Raw genomic sequence first — 18,026 nt, 5'->3', positions numbered from 1 at the left:
CAGCTGACATTTGTACTTCTAGCACTGGCCATCTAGAGGCAGTGTATGCAATAAAGCAGATATATCCAAGCTCAGGTAGGTGTGACATGCCCCTGAGCATGGCTCAGTGTCACATACTGCTGCTGCAGGGGACAGCAGCTGAGCCCAGGGCAGTGATGCTCTGAGGGGCTAAGGGCCACCTGAGGTCTGCCATGAGAGCAGCAGGGCTGCATGCTCAGGTTCATCAATCTTCAGAGCTAGGGGAAGTTGTTAACAGAGAATCAGACAGACTCTGGATTTCATTTGCATCCTTCTGCAGCCTGTGGTACGAGTCTCTTTCTCAGTCACTTGAGCACTTTTACCAGCTAGCACTCCTCCTATTTTTCTGTAGGACATGCTGATGTCACATGATGTCTTTTGCACTTTTCCAATGCCACATAAAAGTATTCAAGGATTTGTGTGTTTTCAATAAGTGCAAAAGTTTTTTTAATAACTATCTTTAGTGAGACATATTTCTGTTTGATGGTGCACAGGAAAAATACAAAGAAAAAAGACTGACTTTTCCTGGGGATTATAGTCTCACAAATTACAAGAATTAGATATTCTTGTGGAATTCAGCACATAGTTTAATGCAAATCAGATCCACTATACAATCTAGAAATGTACATATGTTGAAACCTAGTTTTTTCCCTAGCTATTGCATTTTCTTCATTGTAATTGGTTCCTTAATTTGAGGCCATAAAGGCTGACTCTGACCCAATACTGGGCATAGATAAGTACCTTCTCTCAAAAGAAATTACATGTTCTGGTATTATGATGGCATTCCTTGTGGGATAAGATAAAATTTCTTTGCAAATGTCTGGTTTTTATATATAATGATTTTATTAACTGCTTATATTTATTTTCCTCCAAAAGATTTCTTCAATAATGTCTAAATGTATTTCTACTTAATAATAAACTGTCATCATTTTCTACCAGAAAAAATTTAGAAAAGCATGATGAGGTGCACTGATAAGCACAGCTGTATCTTCCTTTCTTACATATGGCCTTTTTGCAAATGTGTTAAAGAATATACTTCTAGATTCTTTTTAATTTAGCATCTTAAGAAAAGTTAAAAATATTGCATGCGATGTGACATTATGTTTCAAGCATGCAGTGTTTTAAGAACCACCTAATGTATTTTCTTTACAAAAATACTAAAAAATTCATAGGAGAATGTGAGGATACAGAAAGAAAATTTTCTACCAATCCAACAAAACTGTTTGTCAGATTCCTCTGTGAATTGCAAATTCAGAGCAGAACTGACCATTGCAAAATCTCATGTAATTTTAAAAAGTCACTCTAACACCAGTAACTGATAACATTCTGAAACACCATCTTGAAATCCTGAAGACCAATATTTGTATCCCTGAACAGAGGAATGGAAGAACAGACAGATTACATATTTCTAGTTGTGTTGTGGATGGAGGGTTACACCTGGTAAGCCTGGACATGAACCTGAAAAACTCTTTTTCACCTCCATGATATAGTCACCACTAGAAAGCCCATCTATAATAATTGGTAACCCAATAGTCCTCCTACCCCAGTGTAATTGTTTTCTGAGTGGAAATACATCTGATCACCACACACACCCAGAACTGTATCACAAAACTACCATAACAACAGACTGGCTTCTTTTCACCAGGCTTCCCAATCAGTTGCCTAATGCTTCAGGAAAAACAAAACAGCTTATAAACCAGATTCTGAGTGAGAAAATGCGTGACTGAATTTTAAAATTTGTTCATTGCCAGTTACAAACTCATAGTATCTGATTCAACAGTAATGGATACTGGGCCTGGAGGGACAGTAAAGAATTAACTCATCTGAATCTAGTCAAGGATAGACACTGGGGGTTTTGTCTTACATTAATTCTACTATACACGTTCCATCATATGCCAAGCGCAATGGAAAATAAAGGAAAAATAAGATTAGCTTAAGGTTTTCTAAATATAGAAAAGAAATAAATGATGTTTTATCTAATTGTTCAAGACACTGCTGAAGATAATGATTAACCAATGCAGGGTGGTGAGAGCAATATAAAGTAGGTTAATCATCTAGAGCTCATGCAAACCCTGTTAGCCTCTAGTCAGACATTTCCCTAAGGTATCAACATAATTTGAATTTCAAAAAAGAGATTAACAGAATATAGTTCTTTCTTTTTTGTTAAATAGGGATTTGGACCATATAAAATCAACTTTACCTTTGCTAAATTTCTGTGTAATCATCTGATCTGAGCTAGTAGCTTAAAACTGAGTTATGTATTTCCCATTAGCTCCAGAGAAGGTAGTGGCAAAGCTCCCACCAAGTTTTTTAGTCCTTAGTCCAAGATAATAAGTACTTGGAAATTCTCATGAAGTTAGATAACCTCTGCTAGATGAGAAAAGTTTAATGCCATGCTATGTTACATGTCTATGCTCTCCGTTCCATGGTGATACAAATCTGTACTCCATCAGGGAAGTTAATGTAGCTAACTTATGCCACCTGGGCATCTGATGTACACACAGAAAAAATAGCTAAAAGATGATTTCCCAATGTAATATTCATAGAAATGAAAAGCAAAACTAAGAGGAAAAACCCCATCATTCAAACCATGACTGTATGTATAGAAAAGCAGCATTATTTTTCACTATCTTTGTTTTCAGTTCTAGATTGTAGAATTTCCAAAACTGCTTCTCATGCTGTTAATAAAGTGTGTTACTGTAGTACTGAGGAGCAGAAATTTAGTGAGAATATATTAAATCTAATTGATTTTAGGCAGCCATCAGGGATATTCATAAGAAGGAGAAGTGACCTTAAAAATACTGAGCTCTTGCATTGCATTTGTAGGATGTGTCATTGTTCTCTCTCAACTCCCACTCCCCAAATTTAAAAATCTAAATTTTGCATTGCTGAGAACATTACAGGCATCATTTTGAAATTAAAAAGAGATGATGTATTAAAAAATTGTTTTAGGTATTTTTAAGTCTAGCATGGTTGATGTTACTTAATTTTCATGGCTTCGGTAATGACTGGATTTATAAATTTTACAGTAGCAAAGGTAACAAATTCTCACGAGTGAGTAAGCTTCTTGAGTCAAAAAAATTGTCTTGTAACTTCTGTTTCTCAAAATGAAACAAAAAATGACAAAAAAACCCCCACCTTAGAAACAATTCAACAAGTCCCACTACTATACTACTATTAAAAGACAATTGCTAGAAATAAAAAGCTTGCCTATTAAGTTCCTCCATCAAAACAATTAAGTTTGAGTGGGAATTCAGAGGGCTTTTGATCTACTAAGTACTAACTTCACTGTCCTCCTAATGCAAGTCATGCATAAACAATTTACTTAGCTATTGAAAGTTCTGAATATGAACCATAAAGGACTGGGCATTTTAACAGTCTAAAAAAGATGCTAGATAGGTAATTTTGTATGTATTAAAGGCAGTGTTAGAGATTTATAGTCCTTTTAAAAGGATAGAGGAAAAGCAACTTAAACAATCCTGACAGGAAAACTCCTGAACAGCACAAAGATTAGAGTATCACTATACAAATGACAGTTATTTGCCATATATATATATTTTTTTTTTCTTTTTATGTTTTTACTAGACTTAGATCAGCATTCAGCTCCTCAGCACATGTTTTGAATTCTGCTTTTCTGGAGAGTCTTACCCTAATTTTTTCACATGAATTTATTTTTTTTTTCTTTCTTTTAAAGCTGAGCTTCTTTTAAATGTTACAGGCTACACTGTCTTAAATAAGTCTTGATTTTATACTTATGTTTTTGGAGATGATGGGGAGAAATACAGATGACTAGAGAAGCTTGCACATTTAGACATTGACAGATTTGCAAAAATCTTTCTGTTTCATCCTAATCCTATTTTTTTAGGCTATTCTCTGATTGACTAAACTGACATCTTAGCAAAAATTATCAAACCCATTTCCCTTTGAGCTTCATTTCCAGTTTAAAAGCTCAGTCATCCATAAGGCACTTTGAACTTCAAAGATGGTGAATCAGACACATAGCTATGGCATGTGTAACCTTGGAATTCATCATATTCTGTATATTAGATTGGTATTTGCCCCATTTTCTAGAACAATGCCAGACCCAGACAGACAATGTTGATTGACCCTGTTTTTTTTGTTGCAGCTTAAGACATATACCTCCATAGTTGACTCTTTTCACATCTGTAATTTAGAAAAGATTAATTCTTTTCCTTGTAAGAGGAAATATAATTGCCATATAATCTCAAGAGCCCAAAATTACTTCTTCAATCTGATTTTGTGCTTCCTTCAAATTACATTTTTTTTAAAGAAGGAAAGGAAGAGGAAAATCAAACAAGCTAATTTTGATTTTATAAATAAACCCACAAACCCCAGATTCTCAGTACATAGAGGAAAACTAATTGCATACACAATACTTCTAAAAGTAATAGGGGAAGCATGCATTTCTTTCTAGAAATGAAATCATCTGGGATCTGATATAAATTCTGGAAAATTTATATATTACACTAGATTTCTTTATGTAATGTCATTGAAAATCTTCATGTTGGAAATTCCAATCATGAAGTAAATCAAGACAAAACTCTGACCAGAAACTAGGAATTATTGACTGTTTAGGTACTTATATACACAGCAGCACTCTCATTCTTCCTCATAAGAGCTGGGAATCACAGAGTCTGGAACGTATTTCTTATCCTTGCACCAATTTTGGAACTCATGGCCTCCATTTTATAGAAGGGGGAGAAAAGCCTAGAAGCCATGGAGGGAATCTGAATTCCCCTGAGTCCTACTCACTAGGCTAACTCTGTTATATTGCAGACATAATGGTTAACCACATCTTTGTCACCTTGAAACAGCAAACTCAGTTGGAAACTATACATATCTAATTTTTCAGTGCTATTAGGGGACATGAAAACATTATGTTTGTGATTACCATTTATCTTCTAAATACGGTGGAACTTTTAAAATTTTAATGTGACCTGAAGGGGTGTGTTTTTTAAAACAGTTCTGTTAAAAGACAAATAATTGATCAGATAGTTCCATCTGTCAATAGTCATCACAAAGAGCTTCTGGTGACAAGAACCTCTTAATTAAGTTAAATTAAATTAAATTAAATTTCTTGACAATATTTTTTTGGTCTTCCAAAGACCCCAGAACAGGGTTTTGTGGTCTCTGAACTATGTCTGGTTTGAGCTGAGCTTTTAACTCTTCTGTCCATTGCAACTATTTGCTCTGTCCTATCCTGCACCATCATAAAATAATTATTGTTTACGACTCACAACAATAAAGATCAGTAGCATTTTGGCCAGTGCCTCTGCCAGGAAGAGGACTAGAGGCAAGAGAAGAGCAGAAGCAAAGAGTGTGAGATTATTCACGTGCTGCAGTTCTGACTCAAACCACACATGCCAAAGGGAAAGTGACTGATTCAGTTCTATGGGTCCTTCTACTTTGATAATTTGGCAGCTAACAACTTTGTGATCCTGATAAACTTGCTTTCAAACTCCTGTCTTGGCTGTGCTACTCACAGAAGGAGCAAGCAGAGAGGAGAAACAAAGCACTGCTTTTCCTGTCTTCACACTCTCCAAACTCTCTCTGCACCTCCAGTTCTTCTCCGGTAACATTCACAACATCACTCCTCTGCTAATCTCTTCCTGTGTAACACACTTCAAAACATGATTTCTCACATATAACCAGGGAGAGGAGATACTTTGCATAAGAAAAATGAAATCAGAGACAGAGATATCTCACAAGTAAGTTTAGGACATAGTGTGGAAGTTTGGACAACACATCACGTAGGATGTAAGAGGACCAAAGGAAGCAGGAGAGAGAGAGACTTAGGCTCACATTGCCATTGCAAAGTTCATCCAGCTCAAAAGTATGCACCAGCAGCAACTGCAAATACAGTTAACTTCTTACCCTACTAATCCTCATTTTACATACTTGTTTATACATAGCCCATTCAGCCTTCAGCAGCAGAGCTGAGATTTGTAACGTGACATTTCATGGATGCATGAATATTTGAGCTGTAATTATTTTATCCAAACAGGTTTGTTCTACTTTAATCACACTGTAACTAGATTTCAAAATATGTGTCTTTAGAAAGCACTCAGGGGGAAAATAAGTATCAAAATCTTATTAATTGTATACACAATAAAAAAAAAAACAGCTGTATAGAGCAGCGCATGAGGGTAGGGGAAAAAAGGGGGGAAATCATACAATTATTTAAAGCACAGAGATTAACTATTTAGACTCCTACAAGCAGGCAAATTTGTAATAGATACTGGTAGTCTCAAATACTTGGTAATAATTAATATAGGATGATGAAATCCATTTAAAAATAAAAAATAATCAAGAGGAGTCTTTTCTAAAAAAGTAAGTCAGCATCATGAGCTAAAAATTAAGGAATAAGACACTCTAAATTTAACAGTAATTTTTAATCAGAGGCTGAAACACCAAACAATATAACTAAGATGGTTTTGCAGTTAGCAATTGATCTGCTGTATATTTGAAAAAAACTTCCAGGGCAAAAGGAAGTATAGCCTTTTGCATTACACTGCAATGAGCAGATTAGTTAAATGAAGTAAGAACTGTAATAAAGCCCATTGTATAACAAGGAATGCCCCATCTCAGGCAGACAGCTGGTTTGCTCAGTTCTCATATCAAGGTACAGTATTTCTAGAGCACTGATTTTTCATCAGGATGGAATCCATAATGCTACAAAAGTGAAGAGGCACAGAATCAGCCCTCTTCTTTTATACAAAGGATTATAAAAGGAATTAAAAAACATGGACATTTTAAGCAGATTTAATTGTTCAGTTGAGATAAAAGATATTAAAAGTACTAAAAATAGAAACTACTTTTTTTTCAACTGACAAAGCATCAGATGTTATTTGTTCTTTCACTCAGAAAATAGAAACCAGTTGTTTGGATGTCACTGTTGGAAAAATCATTGTGTGAAAGTTAAAATGCTTACTGGAAAAGCACAGTTCAATTAAGCATAGTCTGCACAGATCAGTCAGAGAAGGTCATGCTTTCCTGACACAGGAGTACTGTGAAGACGTTACTGCCATGACTGATGAAAGGAATTCAGTAGATTTATGATACCCTGATTTGACAGTGCCCTTCCCTCAGAAATTAATGACTACAAGACAGTGCTAGGACATCAGGAGTAAATGAAACTGTTAGTTAAAAATAAGAGCTGGAAAAATACATTTGAAAGCTTTTTTTTTTTCAATGTTTTTGGGGGGAATTATGTAGGTCTAAATCAAACTTCTAGTACACACAAATTATTTAGCTTGGGACAAGGGTACTGACTCCTTTTAAAGGGCAACTAAATTACAGGGAGATTACATTACCCAGAGGAATCAGCAGATGACCAAGTTGACTCTGTTATTTAAGATGCTTAATACAGACCAGCTGGACAACCACTTACCATGGAAAAATAATGTGTTATCCCATGGTGAAACACAAGATCTTTACTGTGTCTTTGGAAAACTCAAGCATAAATTAACTGGTCTGTACCTATATTCAGCAGGTTTTTATACCTACATTCAGCATCTTTTTAAATGCCTGCCTGGAAGATACAGATGTGTAAAACTTATTTCATAAATTCTTTCAGTGCCCCTAATGGAACAAAAAACTTCTTATATAAATATTAAGCTACCCAATACAACAAGAGCAGATCTAGTACAGAATCTTAAGAATTGCTGATAGCACTTGGAAGGTGTCATCTATGAAATGCAGCAAGTTTTCAGAGTAATTGCTGAAGAGCTCTATCAGATACACATTAAAAGTTCTTTGTTTCCTCTAACTGAAACTTGTGTTATTAAGTTACATTTAAAAAATGCTGATTTTTCTCCCAGATGAGAATTGGTATAAAGTAATCAGAAAGAAAACCAAGACTCTCAAAGACAAAGTCCAACTGGGCCAGAGAATCAGAAATGATGAGTGCAAGAGATAAGCTTGAAACTAGGATAAGGGATAACAAAAGGCTGGATAAAACATACATATCCATAACGATGGGGTATTATCACAATACTTTTAGAATCAATTAAACTTTCATTTGGTTTTTTCCCCTGAACTTTTTCTTCCCTTGATCTGGTCTGAAGGGATTTTATTGTTCATACTTTTGAGATCAGTATTTTCTGCAAAGGAGACAGTCTGCCTTTTCTGGTTCATAGGTTAAGACACCATGGTCCTTGGAGCTTTCAGCCCCAGTGTAGGTTCTGTACATGCACAGGGATCCTTCCCCAGTGAACTCAAGACTCCAGACCCCAACATGATTTCCTCTGCTTCACAGCACATCATGTACAAACACTAGCCAGTAGCCTAAGCCCCTACAACTCAGAAAACTGACATTTCCAGAGGGTAAGCTGATCTGACTTGGTTACTGAAACACTGCTGTAGATACCAAAAGAAGTAGAGCAGATGGAGTGACACCCCTAGCTGCTTAGTTTTGAGCAATGGGAAAGGCAGTTCAGGTATGGACGAACACTGGAGCTCATTATCATTTTAACCAAGCCATCTTTATGTAAAGGTTTTAAAACAGAACCAAGTTACCATGGAAACTGATTGAAGCAAAGACTTACTGTAAATTCTTTTCTAGACAATGATAACAGGACTGACAGGTGGGCTGTAAAAGGAAAACGAGTGCAATACAGAGTAAGGCATGTTGACCTGTTTCCCCTTCACAGAAGTGTTGCCATTTATAGTTCTGCTTTATCTCTACATTTTCTATGGTGATATACTGAAAATACTTTAGAAGAAGTTCCCATCTAAATGAACCTTTTATTTTGTCATAATCATATTTGCAAGGGGATATACAAGAAAAGAGAAAAGAGCTAAAGGGCAGGGCACTCCACTTCTTTTCCCAAATTATTCTGTCTTACTAGAACCATCAGGGAGGGAGAGCCATCTCTCAGGAAACACATTTGCATAAAATGCCCTTTCTCACCAATATTTATATTTTGGTCTTGAAATACACTCTAGGTATATTTACATCCTAGCACAGTGCTCCCCTTGTACACTCTGAAAGAAAGTAACAGGAATTAAGTGATTTTACTCAAGAAATACCTCTTTTCCCTTTCCCATAAATTTAAAAGTATACCTATTTTCTATAATATAATAGCAATCCTACTAAAAAAAAAGACTTGTCTCTGTAAATATCTTTCTTAGCCTGATGAATGATGCTAAGAATAACAGAGATTAGAGTACCCAGTCCTCAAAACACAGTGCCAGAGTTTTATGAAAGGAAATTGGCAGAATGAACAGCAAAGCTTGTACCTTTTCCACTTGGAATAGTCAGCTGGCAGCACTGGTAAAGATTTCAGCATATGAATATGCAACTCTTTTTTTTTTTAATTCTGTGCTGAGTGTTGCTACCTGCTGTGCTTAATATCAGAATTTGTTATCATTAGAGAAAAATAATGTCTTTTGCAATGTAATATTCTACCAAAAGGAAGGCAGGAGAAGGGGGAGATTCTTGATTTCAATCTGATACTTTTCTAGCCCAAAGTTTCTTCTTGGCTCTACCTCCCAGATGAGCTGTGTTTGTACATGGCCTTCTGACACAATCTATAAAACAATTTTCTTCCAAGTTTTAGGAGGTTTGCTGTCATCAACAGACAGGTTTGGTCCCAGTGTACTGGAACCACAACAGACAGTCACCTTTTCCAGCAGGTTTGCCTTGCAGCTAAAAGTAACAGCAGCAGCTGCTTTTGTTGTTAGAAGCAAATATATTTCTCACCTTCAGTCTCTGCCTTTCTCAGCACTGAGGGGGTGGGGACTTGACAGATGGTTCCTGCTATGAAATTGCAGATAAAATGGTATTTGGTGTATGGCATAAATTTCCAGGCAAATAAGAATGTTTTTCATTTAATATCATCCCTGTGAAAAGCTGGATACTTAATAAAATGTGGCATGCTCTAAGGCAACACATCTTTCATGTTAAAGTGTATGAGGATGAGCCTCGTGGCAGAGCTCCCTGATAAATGATGCACAAGGCAACTTCTACTTGTCATAAGTGAGTTTTGATGTCTGTGTTTATTATATGTAAAGCTTTTTTGTAATCAGACAAAAGGAAACACAAATCCTAATTCTACTCTTTTTAAGCTAATTACATCTTCTATTCTGTCCACTGTACAATATTGGGGTGTCTGAGCCACAGAAAGCTGCCAGTCCAGGCCCAGCTGTGAGGCACACTTGTGCAGAGGTTTGTGCAGTCCTTGAGACTGGACACTCAAGGATTCCTTGCATTGTAGGTAGAACCATTTAAAGAAATCCATTTTAAGTACTTCTATGCTTTTTGTCTTCATTCTGACACAAATCCTACTGGAAAAGGGTCAAAATATGTAGCTACTGTCCTTCTCAAGCAAATAAAATTCCTTGCCACTACTGTAAACTCCCAATTTTAATTCTTTTTCATATCTGGTTGTATGACAAAAATGTGTTGTTTCAAATAGTCTTCATCCAATTCTACTAAGAGATGTTTATCTTGGACTTACTTAAAGAAGTCAGAGGTTTAGAAATAAGAATGTTGGTAACAGTTAAGGTCATAACACAGGAAAGTAAAATTTTAATTTACTTATTCTCACCTAAAGGCATGATTACTCAAAGCAAAGGTGGGGAAAAGATGCAAAAGAGATGGAGAAGAGATTGTTTGGAACTGGAAAAAGCCAAGATATAAGTTCTGGGAGTAAAAACAACCGCAACAAAAAGAAACAAAAAACCCAACAAACAAACAAACCCCACAACCCCCCAAAGAACAAAACAAACCAAAACACACCACCAAAAAACATCAAAGAATGATAAACCAGAAAACAGAACAGATGAACCTTAGAACCACAGTTCACAAAATTGCCATTTGCAATTTAAGGATATCAGAATTCTGTGAAAATCACTGAACTTTGCAGAGGTGTCTCAGATAGGCACCTTGTAAACTTCAAGACCAGGCCTAAAAGAAATCAGGTCAGTGCTGCAAGTAAACTCATCTGTGACACCTCTGAGCATCAATGGGCACTCTAAAGGTGTTGTTTGGGCTTCCAGAGGACAACTTGACAAACACTTGTATTCTCTGTTTCTCATAAATATGCATTTTCTGTTTTAAGACACACATTATTTCTACCTGTTTGTGTTGACACATTTTGTGAAAAAAATGTATATAAATAGGTTTTGTGCATGGAATTAAGTGGTTAGTAGCATAAAATTATGTCAGTATTCATATCTGCAAACTTATTACTTCAGTACTTGACCCCAAGTCTCTAATAGTTCTATCTCCGTTTTCATGGAAGACAGAAAAAAACGCAATGAAACAAGAAGTCTGTCATTTACACGTATGTAACTCATGCATTTTTGTCAATGCAGGTTTTTCAATATAGACTTCACACTGGTTTCATATGTGATGAGGAGACAAGCAAACAGTGGAGAACAACAGTAGATGCGATGAAGATAAGCAAGAAAGAAAAATTAAGGACGAAAAGACAGAGCTGTTTCTAAAAAATCAGGTAAGGAATTCAGCTGATTCTCTATCAAAGTGTAAAATGTACAAATAATTGTGCCAAATAGTTTATCCTGCCCTTCCTAGTATTTCTGAGAATTCCTTCTATATGTGTCTATATATATACATATATAGGACATATATACACACACAATATATATACCCTACTAACCCCCAATCACACAATGAATCTCCTTTTTGAGCAAAATTGCTGTTACTCTCAGTGCAAATACTTATATATTGCTGGTATCCTACAGTTCTTTTAATAAAATCAATTTCCTGTATTTCATTTTATTTCCTTTAAATAAACCATTGTACTAGTTGCTACAGGAAGACAATTGAGTAGTGGTTGGACAGAGGAGTAAAAGGGAGTTGTGCTGTGTGTGCTCCTGTTCCCTCCCAACAGCCCCAAGTTCTCAAACCTTACAATGTCCTGTCCTCAAACCCTTGGGGCATTACAAGCACACTGCAGAAAAGCACCATCTGCTATCACCCACCCCTCCCTTCATACAGGTGACAGGTGGAAAGTTCCTTTAGAGCTTGAGCACACTTAGATTTCCTAAGCATGACCAGAGAGGAGTAGAAATATATTTACCAAAGACCAAATCTGGACAAATAGGGAAGAACAATTAATCCTTTCCTCATCTGCTCTCCTGCTTTGGAGAAAAGTTGCTGCACCACTTATAGTGTCACAATGGGAGACACAATGTGGTGGAGACTGTATAACCTCTACTCCCTAAAACAAACTGGACACTGGGCTCACTGCACATTACCTGATGGAACTGTTCACAACAGAAACATCCTATAAACTTTTTAGTGATACTTATTTTCAGAATAGTCTGAAATTGAATTTTTGTCACAAACAGAAGATGAAAAGAAAACTACAGCTAAACATTACAAATCTATCTACTTAATCAATACCTCTCCCTTCCACTCACAAAACTAAAGCTAACCTAAGATGCTGGTATAGCAACAGACATAAAGTATTAAGAAATGGTTACTTACAGGGTTTTGCATTCCTAAGTAACACCATCAGCTTATCACACCAATTTAGTATATCCACAAAGCTGAAATTCCTTTAGAGTTTGGCCCTGTATAAGTACTTTAACTCATCTACAAAATCCTTATTTATGCTAATATTTAGTTTTCATAGAACAGCATCTAACGCTTCCCGACAGCATGCTTCAGAAGACTGACTCCAAACCTATGGATATTTAAAACTGAAAAAACACATTCTTGAATTCCCAAGAGCTCTAAAGACATGAAAAAATACAACAGTCCTTAGCCAAGCCTCACAAACTATACAAACCTCATTATTACTGTTAACATATCAATTATGTGCTGTGCAATTCATGATAACACAATACTCTGCTGATAACAACTCTGTGGAGTTTGGGAGGACTGCCACACGCTGGGACATCCTGCCACTTCCAGGTGTGCTGTTGACTGATGGCTGCTGCATGTTTGCAGAGTATCAGCAAGGATGCCTCCAATGGGAGAAGCAGCATCATACAGCTGGAATTTCTCTAAGACATGCAATATTCATCAGTTACAAACTTGGGAATGTCACACTGTAAAAGCTATATGATAAAAGACACTGCATGGTGTTACAGCTGATTCCATTTGTCATATGGTATGTTATTATTTTGCATTACCCTGGGGAGGGCAATAAAAGGGAAAGAACAAAACACACTCAAGGCATATAGAAAAACAAGGGCAAATTGCATAGTTCCTAATTATATCAATAAGATCTGTAACTGAAACAGAGATGCAGCTAAATAATGAGTTGAAAGTGCAATACACTACTTTCCAGCTACTGAAAAGCAACAAACTCTATCAGGAATATTTTAACAGGAAGAAATTGCCAGCCACTACATGTAGAGGTGTAGTGACAGCATTAAAGCAGATTTGACTTAAAAGTCAGCAAATGCTATGTGCAATGCTACACATATTCCCAAAATATGGCTTTACATCAAAGACAATTTTACATGGGGTAGGCTGGAGAAAACATTTATTCAGTAATCTCTAAATGAGATTCCATAGGCACGGCTATAATAAAACCAATAAATGAATTATTAAAACAATAAAGTGGGAGGCTATTTGCTGAAAACAGTTAAAGTAAAACAATAATTAAGTATGTCCATTTGATATCAGGTGAGTGAGCTGTCCCTAGGACCTAAGAAATTGCAAAACAAACAACAACTCCACATTTAAAAATGCTTTCTATTTACAATATATCAGAATTCACAAGCAGAATTTTCTGACTGAAACAAAATCCAGCCCAGTTTAGATCATTCTTTGGGAGCTATTATTCAGTCACCACTGAAATTTTAAATGAGAAATATTGTGATACCAAATACCAGAAACATACAGGCCTGCTGGTTTTAGGAGTAGTTTGGCTCTAAATGCCACAGTCTATTAAATAAGAAATTTTAAGATCTGTTAAAAGAACAGAATATTTTCAAATTATTCATGATAATTGTGCAGTATTTCAGATGACATCTTCAAATCTGTCATTTATTCAAGTGTTCCATTTGAGCAGCCAAAAAGTAGATTGCTCCATTTAGCCAGAACTCTAGCAGGATTAAAGCAGATGGACTCTATTAATTCCAAATATTTCCTATTATGGGTTATGCAGTGTGCTTTCGTGTTAGTTTTTACCAGCTATTAGGAAGATTTTTTTTAATAAGTAATTTAAGTGTCTCAATGCCATTTGAAGAAAACAGAAGCTCACAGGTGAGTAAATAGAGGATCATGGCTGTATGGCCCTTGCTAGCTTGTATTCACTACCAAAACCCACTGGGGGCAGTTTACCAGTCTCAAGGTTTGCCACAGCTCTGGTTAACACCTCTAAATACTACCAGTAATGGTAGGAGAGGCCAAGCTGTAATTGCTGTGCAAATTATTGCATCCATTTTCATCTTTCAGCTAATGATAATACCAACTCATGACACGTTCTCCAGTGACTTATCAAAATTGATGAAGTTTTCACACATTTATTTCAGTGTATGTGCCATTCATACTTCTGTTCCAGCCATAAAAAGGGCTGGTGGCAGAAATGACTGATGTCACTAAATGAAGGCTATTATTCAGTGAGAGATAAAGAACAAAAGGGAGGGAAAAAGCCAGTTCTCACTACTATGTCAAGGGTGTTCCTTGCTAAGCAAGCAGGAATCTTGAATATGACTTAATGGACAGCTCAAGTTTAAAGACACACTGTTGGAAATAGACTTGCTAAATTACCAAATATTCTTCTGTTATTATCTTCTTTAAAGGAAATCTGTTTATTATTACATGACAGAGCAATATTTGTATATTTTTTGTTCTAAGAATGAATTTAATTCCATATTAATGAAAGTTAACTAGTGGTTGACAGAATTAGTGTTTACCTTACCCTACTACATTGGGAATTCAAAACTAAGTTTTAAATACTTTGATTTCTGCTATTCTGATAACTCTGTCACCTTGACAACAACCAAAAATGAATGCATTAGTTATGATAAATTTTCAGAGCAGCAGTTCTAAATTTGGAATGGAAAGTATCTTTTTAAAATACTTAGTAATTTCTTCTGGAAAGACAGAAATGTTTAATTAAATGTGGGAAATAGAATGTCAGTATGAATTCTTCAGACTAAAATCTTATCATGTCTTTTCGTAGCATGGTTATTATTTCTACTACTATTTTTTACAAAATTTACAAATTATTCAAGTTTCACATTGAAAAACTCAGAAAAACATCAAGAAAATGATAAATGATAGAGTTTGGGAGTTGAAGTCAAGGAAAGAATCATGTTCCAAAGCTTTCTCATGATGAAGTTTTTTCTGCTAGTCCAATTCATTTAGGCACTTACTTTTTTTATTAATTGATCATGACCATACTATAGCATAATATTGATTATCTTACATGTGTTCACTTTCGATGTGTTCAGTTGGAAATGCTGGTAGGCCAAGAATTTGCTGTGTTTCAGAGGAAGAACAGTCAATTACATTCAGCAAGAAGATCAGAAATAAGGTATTTTTATCCAACCACAGTTTTTAAGTAAGCAAGGTTGACAAGTAGTAATATCTTAAGAGGATTTCAGAAATGACAGAATCTTAAAGATGTAACCTATTCAAGAGTACACTGACCACTATAAAACCATCCTGTCAATTACACACACGTTGCTTTTTAGTGAAAATGCAGCATTTGAAAATTTGGAAAAATGGTTATGTAAATAATAAACTGGTTATATAAATAATAACTGGAATAATAAAATTGCTAGTACAGTCAACTCTGACTTTCACTTCCAGAGGCACTACTAAATCCAATTTTATAAATACACCTCTATTCAAAAACTTGAAAAATAAGCAACTTCTCTGTGCCTTAGAGGTGCCTCAGCCCTAGCTAAACACAATTTGTGTATATTTTAGGCCTGCCTTCTTTTGATATATAGTTCAGTTGTCAACTCTTATAACGTTTCTTCTAAAAAGATACTCTGCTGGATATTTGCAGTACATTATGAACAGATGTTATACCCACTCTGCTAATTTGTGTTAGAGTACTTGTCTCTTCACTGGATTATTAAGTGTTGAAACCATGACTGAACAATAGTATAGTAAAGAAAATATTTAGGATTTCATTGCTTTTTCTAAATGAAGTTATTCACAGCTGGTGCTTCCAAATTCTTCCTTAGTCCTCTTCCTTATTTTGCTTCCAAAATGCTTCATCAATGCTTCCTCATTCTAAATCTAAGTCTTATTAAGGCAGCAAAAGCTGACAGACTCTTTAGGTAAACAAATGGAAAAGACTCAAATCCTGATCACTCAGAATGATTTTCTGTAGTTCAGAAGAAACCTCACTATCATTTGAGAGTAAGGGCCACAATATGCCCTTAACAGTCCAGCAATGTTATTTGTTATTTTTAGGGGAAATTTTCAGTAAGCAGATCCCATTTTGCAAGCAAGGCCTTTTAACCGCCCTGTGTACAATGCACAAATGGCCAATCCACTCACGAGAACTGAACAGCTCCCTGTGCCCTCATTCCCACAGATGTATCTCTGTGGTTTTTGATATAAAGGAAAACAATTATTTGAAGTAAACAACAGAATCTGAAAAATTAACAAGATGAAAAGTACAGAACAGTGTTTTCTGAGCAAGACTCTGCCACCCTTCTTTATGCCCTCATCTCCAAGAACATTACACCTGATCAAGCTGCATCCTAAAAGCAACATTAATTGCCTTCCTGGAACAGACTAGCAAACTGCATGCTCAGATGATCTCTATAATTTCTTATTTTTAAAGCCAGTGACTGCAATAACATCATGCTAGCAACAATTACAGTATAAATCCTACATAACTGTAGAGAAATAAACCTGCACAGCACCTAAGCGTCCATCAAAATGCAATAAGTGGGAGGTTTTTTTTAAACTGGAAAATGTAAGATTGAGCAGGACTGAAAATACCCTTTTGTAATTCCCTGCTTATCCCAGCAAAAGACAGTCTGATTTCTAAAAAGTGAGCTAAAATGTAAGAGATATAAATTCCTTTTAGCTGTTTAGAATATTTTTTTTTTGACATTGCAAATGACAGTAAATGTGATTAATGGTTGCTGATAATTGGAGTTTCATTTGAGCGGTTATTACTTGTCAGTGACAATTAATAGCTCCACAGACCCCCCATTCATTTCACAATATTAAAGAATGATGGCTTGTGGGAATTATGCTAAACTAGCACATTCAATTAGATTTTGAATTTTATAGTATATTGAATAACAGTTTATGGTTTTATAATAGCAGTGATGGTTTATTGTTGCATGGTAATCACTCTCATTACATGTAAGCATATCTGGAGATTTACAATTTCTATACCCATTAAAATTCCTCAATTACATGTTAACATTTCTTTAAAACTACACAGTGCTTTGGTCTTTATCAGTAAAGATAATTTTTAATGACAGTTACATTGTTTTTTTCCCAGTATTTGATGGGCAAGATGCAATGTTTAAGGGATGCAAAAGCAGCTCATGCTCCTTGGTACCAAGCACCAGCTGGACTGACACCTGGCATGGCCACCCAGCTGCAAGTGTCCTGCTACAGCTGGCTGGGCTGTACATAGCAGGCACTCATTGTCTCATCTGATCACTCCCAGAATGGTAGCAAGAGAGGAGGGAAACCTTCAGTAAAGGGAAAGATACAGTTTTTGGAGAATCACCTCCAAACTTGAGAAGTATCCTCACCTTTGGCCTTTTCTCCAGTAAAAAAAAAGAAAACTGCAAAACTTCCTGCAGTCTGAAGAGGGAAAAAGCCAAAAAAAAAACCACAAAGCACTTCAACAGGAAGGGAGAAGGAATGATTACTGGCAGAGAGAAGCCCATGACAGAGAAAGAGCTATGTAAAATAAAGTTGACAGAAAATGTTATCTGGATCAGGACAAAATGGTGCATAGAGTTTAATGTGAGAGACTGGAAAGGGTATTTTTTTTTTAATGTGACAACATAAAACTTAATAGAACAATTTTTGAAGTTTCTTAACTGAGAAAGCAGCAGGCTCTGAGGTT

General features: G+C 35.8%; 1 protein-coding gene across 5 annotated transcripts in view; it reads left to right on the top strand.

The window, feature by feature from the left end:
- Positions 1 to 18,026, top strand: part of B3GALT1 (beta-1,3-galactosyltransferase 1) — a 174,324-nt gene that overhangs the window by 66,569 nt on the left and 89,729 nt on the right. For all 5 annotated transcript variants that reach the window (XM_071434982.1, XM_071434979.1, XM_071434981.1 and 2 more), the window contains exon 2: positions 11,359 to 11,498. The gene's annotated coding sequence lies outside the window, so the exon portion shown is untranslated. The remainder of the gene's footprint in view (positions 1 to 11,358; positions 11,499 to 18,026) is intronic.

The sequence above is a fragment of the Agelaius tricolor genome, unplaced genomic scaffold (assembly GCF_023055355.1).
Source record: "Agelaius tricolor isolate 1412-34295 unplaced genomic scaffold, bAgeTri1.0.p SCAF_10, whole genome shotgun sequence".
In the NCBI taxonomy this organism is placed as follows: domain Eukaryota; kingdom Metazoa; phylum Chordata; class Aves; order Passeriformes; family Icteridae; genus Agelaius; species Agelaius tricolor.
This window is presented reverse-complemented; position numbering and strand designations above follow the sequence as displayed.